Source organism: Mauremys mutica, chromosome 4 (assembly GCF_020497125.1).
Source record: "Mauremys mutica isolate MM-2020 ecotype Southern chromosome 4, ASM2049712v1, whole genome shotgun sequence".
Classification (NCBI taxonomy): domain Eukaryota; kingdom Metazoa; phylum Chordata; order Testudines; family Geoemydidae; genus Mauremys; species Mauremys mutica.
In genome coordinates, this window is record NC_059075.1 from 47699073 (window position 1) to 47714427 (window position 15355).

General features: G+C 38.2%; 1 protein-coding gene across 1 annotated transcript in view; it reads right to left on the reverse strand.

Annotated features, from left to right (window-relative positions):
• Positions 1-15355, reverse strand: part of NPAS3 (neuronal PAS domain protein 3) — an 836061-nt gene that overhangs the window by 81377 nt on the left and 739329 nt on the right. The gene's annotated exons all lie outside the window — the stretch shown is intronic.

A 15355-nucleotide genomic window follows, 5' to 3' on the forward strand; every position in this document is an offset into this window, starting at 1 on the left:
TATTTCAGTTCCAAGGAGTTATTATAAGCAACAATGAATTAAAAAAAAAAGATGTTTAAAATCAAGAAAAATACCTTGTTGCTGTCCTTTTAGAGAATATGATCAATTTCTGGTCAAAACCATTCCAAGTATTTACAAAAGCATTTGATATGCAGCACATACAAACCCTGCTTGTTTGTGAGCTAAGGATTATCTTGTGTTGTGCTTGTTCTAATGTGGTCACGTTTTCTTGTATTTATGGCATTTCAACTCTGTTATGATGAAACTGCTGACAAGAATGCCCCTTTCTTTAGTATCTCTTTTAAGGTTTTTTGTTTTAGAGAGCATGAATTCGATGTCATTTTAAATGTACAGCTCTTTATCACTCGAGGGAAAAGCAGAGCCATGTTATATTTAGTACTTTCATTTCTTCTGATTAAATATGAATTACTATGAAATTTTTCTCATCATCTAACACGCCATAATACGCCAACAGCTTTTTAATACACTATATAAGCACAAACTTCTGCTCTAAGAGTTTAATTTGCCCCTCTAATCCAATCACATCAACCTTATTTCTCTTATCAGAGATTCCCATTTTGAATTAAATGAGCTCATTAGTTTTAATCAAAAGCAGAGAGATCAAAACTTAAACGTAAATGCTTTAGATCAGAACTGTCAGTCAGCCGTGCAGTTCTATTTTACTAAAACACAAGATCAGAGACCCTTAGAACCAATTTTTTCTCATAAGGGATGCTGAGAGCTTGAAGATGCTATAGCCTTTTTTTTTTCCCTCTCTCTTCCCAAGGACAGATTATACATTTAAGGTTAGACTTAATTTAGAGCTTTTTTTTTCATCCTGGTGGAAATGGAAAAGTATGCCAATCTACTGTTGTCTTTTTCACATTTATTGGTGCTGGTCCTTAGAGACCTGAACAAACGTGAAGCCATCAGAATCCATGCCACAAACCTGGCCTCAAAAAATTCAGCTCTGCTCAACAATATCATGTTTGCAACATCTAAGAAATGAAACTTTCAAAAAAAGGAAATGTATTTCAGGGTCAAGGTTACTGGAACTCTGATACAGCAATGAAGGGCCAACCAGAATACAAGCAGTACTTGTGATATGAGAATCATTATTAATTATTACTGCCTACAGTACAGTGTTTTAAGAGTACATTAAGAAACCACAGCATGGGTGCTTCCTGCTGTGTGAAGAAATGCGAGAATCAGCTTAACATGTGCAGTAGTTGCAGTCCAGCACATTATACCCTAATACAGGCAATAAGTACGACATGTCCCCATGTGTTGTAATGGTAATTACCTAAACACACAGAAGTAATGTTAATTAAACACACAAAACCTTGCATCTGAATAAAATTAAAGCTGTGGCATGAACATATCATAACCAAGAAATGTAAAGATGAGAACATTTTATCCTCAATTCACATTTCTGAAGAAAAGCGAAACAACCTATATTTAGTAAAGTATCCTTGGCACTGAATATTTCCTGGGTTCTTTTGAGCTTGTATCACAAGCTTGACATTATTTGACCTTTAACATATCTATAAAACCTATATAACTTTCAGTTAACATTATATCATGCAATGTTATTTAATAATGTTAATCATCATTATGCATGTGGTATTTTAAAGGAAGGATAAAAAGTTACAGGGACATATTCTACCCTTGCTACATGCACAGAACACACCTACTGACGTCAATGTGAAATTTGCAGCGAGATAAATGGAGGAATATGGCCACTGTGAATGCCCAAGAGTTGATTTTAAATGTTAATCACTAAGCCATTTAATAATATTTTTTCCAATTATATTGAAAGAGAATAGCAATCTAAGTGCCATCAGAATGAAAATCTAAAACATTTCATGTTTAAAGAGATCTTTTGGCATTTTAGAAGTGCAAAAAAGCAAGAATCTGGGAAAGTCCTACTTTGCTTCAATTGGTGATGTTCAAAAGAACAATCCTGAATTCTTTGTACTTCCCAAACTATTACTGAAGACAATATGAGTATGGAAGGCACAAGGAATGTATACATTGTCCCCAAGAGCATAAAAATGCAACCTGTGATATCTTTACTAATGTGTTATCCAGATTAAAAGGTCAAGAAAAACCCCCAGCCAGACCCAAATGGGGGAACACATGAACTACGGCCCAGATCCTGCAATGAGCTTTCTGTGGATGGACATCTGCACCTGCATGGAGCCTCACTGACTTCATAAAACAGAACCAAACAATATAGAACAATGCAAGTCATACCTCTCCAACAGCAATAACAGAAGCACAGTATCCACGTCTGATGCACAAACATATACATATTCAAACAATTTGTCCCTGAGGAGAGAGAGCAAGCCCCAAATATGATTTATGTCTTAAAGTCCAAGTAAATAAGAAAAGGATGCCAAAGCTGAATAAATGAATATCCACCCACTCATACCTTTTTGTCATATGTACTAAAAAAAATGAGAGAAAAGAAGAGAGATGGTATTTTCCCCATGTTAACAAGCAACAGATTGTTTTTTGAGCTCACGCTTTCAAAGGGCCAGGAGCTTCAGAGGGGTAGATGACAAGCTACAACATTAATATCTCTGCTGAGTTCAAGGGGATTCAGTTAAAGAACATCTTGGTCTCAACACTATTAAAATAAACTTTCACCGGCACCTAAACTTCTTCTTTGATACAAAAACCTTTGTTAAATTGAACCAAGAGGAAAAACAAGGAGCTGTTTACACACTGCAAAGGGGAGTCCAAATAGGAAGGGACATACACATTAGCAAGAAAGGGATGCTTGCTAGCTCATCTCCAATTGTAGGCTTATAACTGGGATTGTTTAGTCTGCAGAAGAGAAGAATGAGGGGGGATTTGATAGCTGCTTTCAACTACCTGAAAGGGGGTTCCAAAGAGGATGGATCTAGACTGTTCTCAGTGGTAGAAGATGACAGAACAAGGAGTAATGGTCTCAAGTTGCAGAGGGGGAGGTTTAGGCTGGATATTAGGAAAAACTTTTTCACTAGTAGGGTGGTGAAGAACTGGAATGGGTTACCTAGGGAGGTAGTGGAATCTCCTTCCTTAGAGGTTTTTAAGGTCAGGCTTGACAAAGCCCTGGCTGGGATGATTTAGTTGGGTTTGGTCCTGCTTTGAGCAGGGGGTTGGACTAAATGACCTCCTGAGGTCCCTTCCAACCCTGAGATTCTATGATTCTATGATTCTATGATCTTCCTGAATATTCTCAAAATCTGGTCATAGTTTGCATGTGCAATAGAGAACCACTAAATTCAGGCATGCACGTGGGCAACACAAATATGTAATTTCAGTTGGACTCGACTCTGACACATCCCTTTTAAAATACTTCTATTTCCCTTTGTGCACAGGTTTGCAGTTTATTGCCTCTATCCAGGCATTACAAGACTTTCAAGGAAGACTTAATCGTCAGCAGTTAACTACCCTATTTTTTCCCCCACATTATTGGGTCTTAAAGTGAGCTTCTAATCAGAAAAACGACTCTCATCCTCTCTCGATAACCTACAGATCAAATTTTCTTACTTTGTAAAAATATTGTTTGATCAAGACACATTGGCGACCAAGGACAGACACAGGGATAGAGTTTAAGCGGCAGGCTGCAACTTCATTAAACTTGACAGGGGAGAGGTGCAACCCACCCTGTCACCCAGACTCACAAACCCACTGGGGGTTACAGGGCTCCTACCATATAACCCCTAAATCCAGGCACACTATTCTCAGCCTGCCCTTAGGATTCAGCTCGCTCTTCTGAATCCTTTTACACTTCCACCCCACATCTCCTTGGTGAGGAGCACAGAGGGTACTAAAAGAGGAGTACCTTAGCGAATGAAGGCCACAAGGTCTCCCTCATACCACAGGTACAAGGTCCATCAGCAAAAGCCCAAGTCTTTTATTTCTCATCTTTTTAGCCTTTTAACCACACTGGAAACCTGCCACAAACTGTGGAACTAACATCCCTACAAGGTACTACCACTAATTATTAAATCCTACTCCTATTTAATCTATCATAGGATCATAGAATATTAGGGTTGGAAGAGACCTCAGGAGGTCATCTAGTCCAATCCCCTGCTCAAAGCAAGACCAGCACCAACTAAATCATCCCAATCAAGGCTTTGTCAAGCCGGGCCTTAAAAACCTCTAAGGATGGAGATTCCACCACCTCCCTAGGTAACCCATTCCAGTGCTTCACCACCCTCCTAGTGAAATAGTATTTCCTAATATCAAACCTATCTGTGCCTCTAAGATGCTGCGAGGAAGGCAACCCCCACCACCCTCAGCCTTTGCCAATTTTGCCTAAAAAAAATTCCTTTCTGGGCCCCAAAACAGGCAATCGATCAGACCCATACCATCTGCAAAACACAGCTCCAATACTACAGTTTTAAGGAGGGGAGGTGCACTGCTGAAATGGCGCAAGAAAAAGCTCCCAAGTACCCGGGCTAAGGTTTGAAGGAGTTCCCCTCTTCCCCTACCTGGCCCCTGGGTGGATAAAGTCTTTCGAGAAAGAGGAGCCACTCCAGTGTGTTCTCCCTCAATCCTTTCTACTGAGACTTCCCACTCACTATCTGTCCCATCAAGTTTTCCACCCATTGAGGCAAGTGGGTGGCATTTTATAATTGGGAGCAGCAGCAAGTCAAGCTGATTTCTTTCCAGCCCATCACCCTTAGTAAGTCCTTCTGAAGTCTGTGGGACTACTGATGTGCTCAGAGATAAGTACATGGTTAGGTGCATTGCTGGATCAGACCAGAGTTGTCAGCTTGCAAGATCAAGTCCCAAATGAACCATTTTGTTGATGTAGCAGGAGCCAGAATAGAATCCAGCTCACCCTCCCCTAGCAATATTACTATGAAGGACTAAATGGAATCAAATGTAGAAAAATATTTTTGCCATAACTCACTAGGTTCAAAACCATGATTTTTGTAGTACTGGAAAAGGAGAGTCCCAGCTTTCTAAGGAGATAAACAGCATTTCTTTCTAGCCTGAGAAGGCCCTTAAAATTCCAGTGATATTACATATAGAAAAGCTGTTTTGGGTCATTGTTAGAGGTTTCTAAAATGTGCTAGTTATAATTTCTCTCTATGGGGCCTCTTTAGTTGGACTCGTGCCATCAAAGCAGCCTGATTTTACAGGCAAAGGGATATGAAAAAGAGTCCTAATGCTTTTTTTTATTTATTAATTTTGAAGACTATGGAACCAACACAACAAACAACGTAGATACATGCCTCACTTCAAACATGCAAGTTATTTAAATGGAGCGACTTGTGCTTAAAATTAGGCTCATCCTTAAAAGTTTTGTTGGATCAGGGCCAAATACAGAATAGTCTGCGCCTTACGACTAGAAATACAAGAATGTGTGGGAAAATAATACAAAGATTATACCTTATCTGGCCAACAAAGAAATTCAGTCATGGTGTTGCAAATGAGATATATTGTATAATTCCAATGATGTCAATTTTCCACACGCCAAGAACATTTTTTTCAAGATTAACAGATTCAGTACCAGAGGTTTGTTCTACTTGAATATCAGGAAAATGAGAATTTTTAGAAAGATCACACTTATCAATACCTTCAAAAGACTGACCCTCAGCTAGGGTGACCAGATGAGAGGAAGAAAATATCGGGACACATGGTGGGGGTCACCGGTGGATCAAAAAAACAAAAAAAACAAAAAAAACAGCACAGTGCGAAAAATTGCATCCTGACCAAACATCCATTGGGCCGCGGGACAAACGCCTAAATATCAGGACAGTCCCAATTTTATCGGGACGTCTGGTCACCCTACCCTCAGCTAAATTTGTTTTAAGAGGTTTCAGACCTCTACAAATTTTGAGCCTCATCAAAATCAAGAAAGACATTTTTAGTCTCATTAAATAACTTGTAACATTACAGGATTAAATATTGCTATCACTTGAACATACATCTTATCAAAATTTGTTTTTAAAGCCTTTGGCTGTGTTTCCCATGCAAAAATATGAACAAATTAAAACTGGACATCACTGATATTGAACCACCTTCTTTTAAACACACATTACAATTTTGTCACAATCCATTACAGAAGAGTGAGCAACTGGGTTCTACAAATCTCCCACAACACTGTAGCTCTAGAGATGTGTAACTGGAAAGCCTATTAGATACTTAATAAAGGCTCAGATTTTATATCTTCAAACAGCCCTAGCAAAGAAACAAGAGCATCTTTACTTTCTGCTACTTTTTCTAAATCTAATATACGGATGGTGGAGGCTCTGGATTTAGCCTTTGAAGCGCCAACCTCTGATGTAGTACACCATTATCTTGATCTAGACAATATTTTAAGATCAGTTCAACTATATTTAATATTGATTCTGTTCTTTATTTGTAATTAACTGATCCATGCTCATTTTTTTATGGTCGTTTGCAATTTTTGTACTTCTGAGACAAAGTTCTAAGTTTCTATCCATTTGCTTTAGTAGTTCATAGAAATACTCTATGTAATATTATCATCCTCCCCAGACATCAAAAAGCCCAAACTGTAGTAACAAGCTTTCACCTGTGCAAAGGGACACATAGCCTCAGAGGGAAAGCTCTTCAATGAGGTGTTCACCATTAGTTCTGGATTGAATATGCAAATCTAGTTAATTCTGTTTCTTTGACTTCTCAGGTGACTGATGCTTCCTTGGTGTCATTTAACCAAACAAAACAAAGGCCCAGGCCCTCAGGTGCACCAGAGTTCTACTAAATGCACATGAGGAGAGGGGTGGCAAGGGTTCAGCACCTAGTGCAATTAGAGTACCTCAGGATTACTCTAATTTATGCCATTTTAGGACCCCCATTGCTAGAACACACTGCACTCTAGCCATGCTCCCTCAAAGCCCCAAGATGCCCCAGAGAGAGAGAGAGCACAGAGCTAGTTATATCAGCTTTATGTCACCTGGGATTCACCAGCAATCAGGGAAGCCCTACTGCCCCTTAAGGACAGCTTTAGAAACATTTTTGCACTGCTCTTTATATATACAGAGTATATACAGACTGCACACTAGTATATCACAAAGATTTTAATTTCACTTGTTTAGAAAGACACTGCATACTTCACTACTGACTTCACCACTCAGAAGCAATGAGCCCATTCTAAATTCATAACAATAAAGTCTTTAAACTGCAGCAGACCATTATGTATTAACACACACACACATTCCTGAATCTAAATTATCATTCTTGCAGATGATGGAGGGGGGAGGGATAGCTCAGTGGTTTGAGCATTGGCCTGCTAAACCCAGGGTTGTGAGTTCAATCCTTGAGGGGGCCACTTAGGGATCTGGGGCAAAAATTGGTCCTGCTAGTGAAGGCAGGGGGCTGGACTCAATGACCTTTCAAGGTCCCTTCCAGTTCTAGGAGATTGGTATATCTCCAATTATTACCTTTTTTTATTACCAGATAACAAGAAATATACATTTTCTGCAGAGACAGCAATTCTCTTACTAATTAACTGAGAAAACATGGACCAAAAAACCACCAACATTTTGCATGACAGTGTGGCCTATTTTTTATTTCTTTTTATCTTCAAAGTCTGGTTCTTCTAATGTTTTTTTTTTAATCCCTTCAAATTTTCCAAGCCAGCAAGCTGAGTTGTGGCATGACATATCAGATTGTATCAGTTATGTTGCATTATGTTATGTAACAATCTTAACATCCTTAAACAATATTGACACCGAGACTTTAAAAAAAGGGAAAGGAAAGCCAAACAATGTATTATTCTGAAAGGGATATTATACACTTCTTTAGGATTTTGAAATCCTAAGTACCACGAATGGAATCTAATGGAATATTCCACCCACTGAACATGAGAGTCAGATAAGAAAATGCCTGTACTAGGGAAAGGACCTCAAATTCTGTTCCCCATTCATTGTATGCCCAGAAAATATGGAGCTCTTGAGCAAAATATGGCATCAACACCATTGCAATCTCACCTGAGTTGCATCCAGTATATCACATTTTAACAATGAGAGCTAGGGTGCTGATCCTGAGGAGTGCTGAGCCCCTGAAATTGCCACAGAAGTCAAGGGACACTGACATTAGCTGGCATCACACAGGGTTCAGGGCCTAACTCCATGAACTTCCCAACTCAACCAACCAACCAGATAAAACTTGCTCTGCATCCCCAGAAAGCCTTAAAGGACATCCTCCCCGCATCACTTGTCCAGACAGAGGAGTGTACTGGATGTCTGTGTTATCTCTAATAAGAGTAAGAGACAAGCAAACAATCATGTGATACGTAGGTATAATTCCACCAAGGGATATCACTGTTATTATAATCCACAAAATGAGATGCTCTATACAAATGTGTGAGTTTGCTATGCATATAGCATCACACATACAGTATAAGATAATAGCCCTTAATCTAGCATCCCCTTCCCGTATCTTGGATAGGTCCTTTGGTCCTTCCCCATGCACCTTCTTAAATCACTCACAAACAGAAATATTTGAATGTATAATCATATAGTTTTCCACTGAGGCTCTGCACTCTGGACCACACTATATCCTGCTACAGAGCATGCACATTTAGAAATTGGTAGCCCAAGTATTAGTTATCAAGCCATCAATGTGCATGGTGAAGCCTCTCTACCATGGAAAGGGTTCTAACCCTTTTAAAAAGGAGGCTGGAGGCTCTGAATTAAGATTAAAAGACCAAAATACATGTGCAGTAGCCAGGCTAAACAATGATATCAGTGGACATGACAACCATGTACAAGAATCTGGAGGGTGTAAGCTCCAAGGAGGGTGAGGTTTAGGGCTATACAACAGATTGTACAGCCATGAGCAATTAAATGAAATTAAGAGAAAGCAAACATGGGCTGAATCTCAGGGAAAATTTCCTAATGTATTACACATTGAAATACTCCTCCACAGAAGTGGTGAAATCCCCAATACTAGAGACATTTAACAACTTCACAATGTCAGGGGTGGATTCTAAATGATCAGGACCTGATCTAGAAGTCAACAGAAAAACTATACTGAGAGCTAGATCAGGCCCTTGATGACCATTTTTACCACTCAAACTTCTGTGGGTGGATGATGCTTATAGGTTAGATTGTATATGCCAAGTTTCAATCCAGAGTCCATTTATGGATCAGGTGTCACCTTTAAAAATGTGCACAGTTCATTCTCAAAATACTGACACCAGGCTCAGTAATAACCACAGTAATGGACACTACTATAACTAAGGCCAAATTTTCAAAAGTTTAATCTAGGCTTTATTTATGGACAGGAAAAATCACTCCTGCAATTACTTGCAAATGTAATTTTGTTTTTACAGGTGAATGTGTGGGGACAAATCATACAATTTCAATGTGTAAACTACATTTGTAGGCTATTGTTTGCTCAGTTTGCATGACCAGATAGGACTAGTATGTGCAAATTTGGTCACTTGTGTACAAAAGATTACACACACACAGAAGCCATGTCTTGAAAATTTGACCCATAATGTTAAGTATAATTAGGCTTTCCTCCATTTATTTTCTAAATCAATAGTACACCTCTACCTCGATATAACGCTGTCCTTGGGAGCCAAAAAAGCTTATTATGTTATAGGTGAAACCGCGTTATATAGACGTTTCTTTGATCCACCGGAATGCGCAGACCCCCCGCCCCGGAGCACTGCTTTACCGCGTTATATCTGAATTTGTGTTGTATTGGGTCGTGTTATATCAGGGTAGAGGTCTATGTGCATGTAGCAGCAATGAAGGCACAGAAGAAAAAACAAAGTGCAAACACCATTAATAGACTTTCTAAGTCATTGTATAAAGATATAGTTTAATGCTTCACTATTCTTGGAGAAACAAATTAACCTGAGCTGTAGCTGGTGTTCATATTCTTGTTATCACAATAGAACTAAAAAACACTGCTAAAGTTAATGCCTGTCACAACTTCCATTATTACTAATGTTATTCTTACAGTCTAGAAATGTATACTGTTAGGATACAAATTCCCACCTTGTGTTACTTCTTCCCATGTAAATTCTTATCCCACAAAATGTTTTACAAGTTTAGTGAAATATCAGGCTAGTTAGTTGGCAGGATGGAGTTATAAATAAGATTTGCTTTATTCCTGTAACATTAAACGATATATTTTACAAACCAAATTTGGGAGATCATTGGTCTGTGAAATACATATATCTTTTCTGGCTGTTTGAAAACAACATAATAAAGGTTTGCCATTTAAGGAACTAGTCACTGAAGGAAATTTTAACTCTTAAAGCCCTTTGGAAATGTTACAGTCTGCTGGGCTTCAATCCATTATCTAAAAATTTGCAAATGTACCCATATTCATCAAATAGACCAGAACAGCTGAAGAAGAGCGTTTGGCCCACTGAATGAATGGTACACAAACTATACTGGGCATAAACCTCAAATTCCCTTCTGAACATTCATTTATTTTAAGTAAAGGAATACATAATCTAATCTGACCTAGCAGCCTCATCTCTGGTCAGGTCAGCAATGCTTGTAAATTTTCAAGATTCAATAAAGGTCACAAAGAAAACCCAGCCCTAACTTACAGTAGCCTGACCTGTTAGTGTACTACTTCTGTTAAATAACATACATTCAAATCAAGTTTAAAATCTAAAAAAAAAAACACATTCAAGTGACTAAGATGACATTGAACTGGGGGACTAAACTGGATAAGAAGTAACATTTGTGTTTGCATTATGGAATGGGTAGGGAGAACAGACACTGGAAAAGGAGGCAATGTATGGAGTCTAACAAAGGAGGAACGCTTTTTGAAGGCAAAATGACCACTGAACTCACTGGGAGTCTTGTATTTGCATAAGGAGTACAGGTTTAGGCCCTATGCAGATTTTGAAAAATAAGATGTTGAGATACAGCTACATTTATCTTTCTTGGGATTGGAAGGCTTAAATGATTATATGGCCCTCTCTTGGGTTTGGAAGTTTGCATGTAAATTTTGAACACTTTGTAATGTAGCACAACACCGTCATTAAAAAGTTGGTGCTATAGAATACACTGAAATACTGAGGGGTTTTTTTGTCCTAATAGGATCAACTGTTTTTTTCCCCTATCTTGCAAGTTTTCAGATCTTGCTTAGTAAATTGTGAATCATAAACTGACACTCCAGAGCATAGCTGTGAAAATAACTGTGGTTCAGAGCTGCCAATAATGGCCCACTAAAGTTCCTTCCTAGCACATGGCATAAAAAACCCTTATGATGTCGCCTAACACTGTCAGCTTGTTTGGGTTTAAAAATCACAATAAAAGAGGTTGCTTTCCAGATTTTCATATGCCAAGCAGGGGTTGCTTCTTGGTGAGGTTCTCCCCTGAGAGAGAGAAGAGCATTCAAGCTATCTCATGCTGCTCACAGTCAGAGTTTGGATGATACCACTCTGGGGAAACAGACACAGTGTCAAAGTCAAGCTGCTACCAGTGGGTGTTTCTGCACACATCTACTAAGCAGTAGGAAAGTTCAAGGGAAAAAATAGGGTATCATAAAGATAGCCTTTGAGAGTACATGACATCCAACGCAAGCTATTATGCAGTAGACGGTGCACTCCAAAGAACAAACAGTATGAATACAGAAAGTGAACATTTTAAATCTTTCTGGAAACCCCCTGTAAATGTAACCACCTGAGGGAGCTATTTCTTGAGAAAAAACATTTTGTGCTCCTGGGATACTTTTTGGATTTTATTTCCAATACCTGCATTCTGGATCGAGTGGAGCAATGCTTTTATCACAACTATAAAATGGTTACGAGCCAATTCCTCATATAAAACAGTCAGTAACGGTGAGGCTTTTTTTACGACAAACATGATGTCAGACAAAGGGCATCAGGACTTAGTCTTTGTACTACAGTACAAAATAACAATACATAAACACCTTTGTGAAGGCAGCTTGAAACCCCATGTTTTCTATTAAAAAGCCATGTTCAATCTTCACTGTTGATAGAACAGAATAGCTAACACAGAGAACATTGTATATCAGAAAGGTCAATAGTTATTATGAGCTACAAATATATTTTTTTCCATCCTTCAGGCTGTTTAGCGCATATCACAGCATGAGCAGCTGTCTTCTTTAATACTTTTAAAATTAGAATCCCAAAGAGGAAGAAAAAATTACATTTGCAATGATTGCTCTTTGCTTTTGTAAGTTTACTTTAATACACTATTTTATATACATGAATCTACCATGCAGCCTAACCAAGGGGCAGTAACTGGTTGCTAGTATCTACTGGATTGCCAGATCTGTGTGTATAGTATCCTGTTATAAAATCACTTGGACACAAATTGTGTAATGGTACTGCATATATAAAGACTATATATCATACATATAGTTACTGGCATACATTGTATTTTAACCCCCCGCACACACACACAGTGGTTGCCTCTGAAGAATCAACATTTACCTCAACTAACACAGAGGGGAATCTGTGATACCACATTTCCCGTATATATTTAGATTATGAAAAACATGGTGGCATCTGTTGACTTTTTAATACCAATCACTACAGATATGTGGGTGCATATTTTATTATAGTGACTTCGATAGATAAAACTGGAAACATGTTTCTTTTATAGCCTCTAGTTTTCATCTGTGAGAACCTTCCAAAACTATCACCTTTCAGGGAGAGATTTTCCAGGCTTATATTTCTATCCAAAGGTGAATTTTTGTGTGTCAAGTATGAACAGAAATGTTTTAGCCACTTTGAGGTATGAACAGAATGGAGGGAAAATACTCTATTAAAAACACATTTTTACAACATTTTTGAACAGTTCTACAATCATGGTTGGGGGATAAAAAGATTAATTTTGTCACAGAAATTGTACTAATTGAAGACAAGTGCATTTTCATCCCTAGTTTTAGTGGCAAGCTTATATTGTACACAGTTAAGTACAGAAGCATTATGAACATATGTGTGGTTAGCTTAGCTGCACTGTGAAAGTGTAGTGAGGATACACAGGGTAAGGAGGGCTGCTGCTAATTTTGAAAAGTGAGGAGGAAGCCCTATTCTGAGATACCTCAGGAATTGCTTTCCTCAGCTTCTAAAGTTCAGATAGGGTCTTTCTTCTGTGGACCTTCAGAGATACACAAGAGACATTCTCCTTACTGGGGAGCTACTGAGTTTCATGGAATAAGGCATTCCATTGGTCTCTGGGTCAAAAAGTTAAAGATTATGGAATTTACATGTGGTATCACCAGAGTTTTGAAGGCCTGGAGAATGAAGAACCTTCTTATGTCTTTTCTTTTTTCCTTGACAAATAACCTAAGTATATAAAATACATGCTTAGAGAACATGGATGTTCTGTGGTTAAGCGCTCAGAAGTCAGAAAAAAACCAAAATTATTGTTTCATGTGCCCTTATCTCTGCCCCCCATATGTGTATACATCATGATATGATCTTTAGTTACATAATCACAGACTGTTAAATAATAAACTATCTCACAGCGCAGGAAATACAAAGGAGATTCTTTAGTCATGCTGATGGACCTAGTTCTCTACCTCATAAATTAACAAAATACATTCTTGTGTTATGTACAGTTCCCACACAGCGTTTCCCTAAATGTTAGTTTAGGACTAAGCATCATAGACATGATTGCAAATGACATAGTCATGACCTAATCCAATTTTACTCCATTTTTTGGGAAAGTCATGCAATAAATCCATAAAGCCAGGAAACAGGTCACTTCATATGCTCAGGCAAACTATAACTGTCCTGTCAAGAAAACAACGTGGCTATCACAGACTGTTATTTTTAAAGAAAATAGAATAGTGTAAGAAATCCCCAAAAACAAATAGACTAGCTGTATTTTTTTCAAACTAGGTTATTGTGTAAAATATCTTGGGGATAGAAAAGTTTCTTGGAGTGTGAAATAATACCCTGAGTTTTGAGCTTCAAGCATTATTTCAGAATCTCTGTAACTTTTCTATCCCCTCAAGAAGCATTGCACAATTATTACTCTTCATTTATTATACAGACACTCACTCACGCACACACATTATCATTTCTAGCTTTATTTATTTAGACAGGGATTTTCAAAGGTGTTTCAAAGGGAGCGAGGCACCCAAATCCCACTGAAATTCAAGAAGAGTTGGGAGCTAAGTCCCTCAGACTCCTTTTAAAATGTCAGACTTAATGATTTAGGAAACAAATATCCAAAGCTAACACTAACGGACTGCATCCATACATTATTCCTGAAAAACCACCCATCTAAATTATTTGGTAAAGAAATACGTCAAATGAGCTGGCCTTTTTTTGTTCACTGTAAGTTTAAAAGATTTTTGACAGATGCAATCAGAATCTGTCATATTCCACAGGAAACAGAGGCCTTTTAAAAATTAGCCTACAGTGCAGGTATTTTGGCAGATTTTATCACATGGATTGCATGGTAAATACTTTACTAGAGAAAATCTACTTCCCCTCCCTATTTGCTGCTCTCTAACAAGGGGAATTAGTGATCTCCTTTCCCCACAATTCCTCTTCAATTCAAGCTTCAGGAAAAACTGAGCTAACCCAAGATAATATGCAAAGGATGATCACTAATAATCTCTTTCCCCACTTTTTGCCAATCCATTTTTCTCACCCTTTTGCTTGCAAACAGAGTGACTGAGGGAGAAATCATTTGGACACAGTCAGAACACAGTATGTTTTGTGAAACGTCTGTAATACAATATTTGTGGGGTTTGTCATATTTATAGTTTTCCCTACATTGTATTTTTCACCACACAGGAGCTTGCACTGTTTTTCTCCACCTCTGAATCTGAAGATCACCCCATGGATTAGCAAATGATTGAGGATTCTCTCTTAAAAGACTCTTTAAAAAACTGTCAGAATCAGCCTGAGACAAAGATTTATTATGAACTATTTAAAGGGCTTAATATATGTATCCCCAAAGAGCCCTTGGAGCAAACTAAAAAGGAAGAGTGGAATTCTTAAAGAATGGGAAAAATTCTCCAATGTCCCACTTTCTTCACACTATGATTACTATTTACTCAAAGGATAAAATGCCTAACCTGTCACATGAAGTCTTCAGGAGCCACATTACTGCTGATGTACAGTTAAAAAAAAAACAACAACCCAAAACAATGAAGCTCGACAGTAATGTGCCTAAGAAAGGCAGCTGTAATTTACTTTCTAACCTGTTCACTAACACACTAATGTGGATACATCTTGTAGAAAGAACTGATCTCCTGACCCACAAAGCAATCAAACAACTGCCAGAGTGTTTTCTGTCATACAAGCTGTGACCATTACCTTAATTATACGTTGCCGTATAACAAACCTTCCCTAATGAGCATCTATTCTCCCTCCATGTGCCAGCTCACCTTTCTGTCCTTGAAAAGTACCATTGCAGCTGAT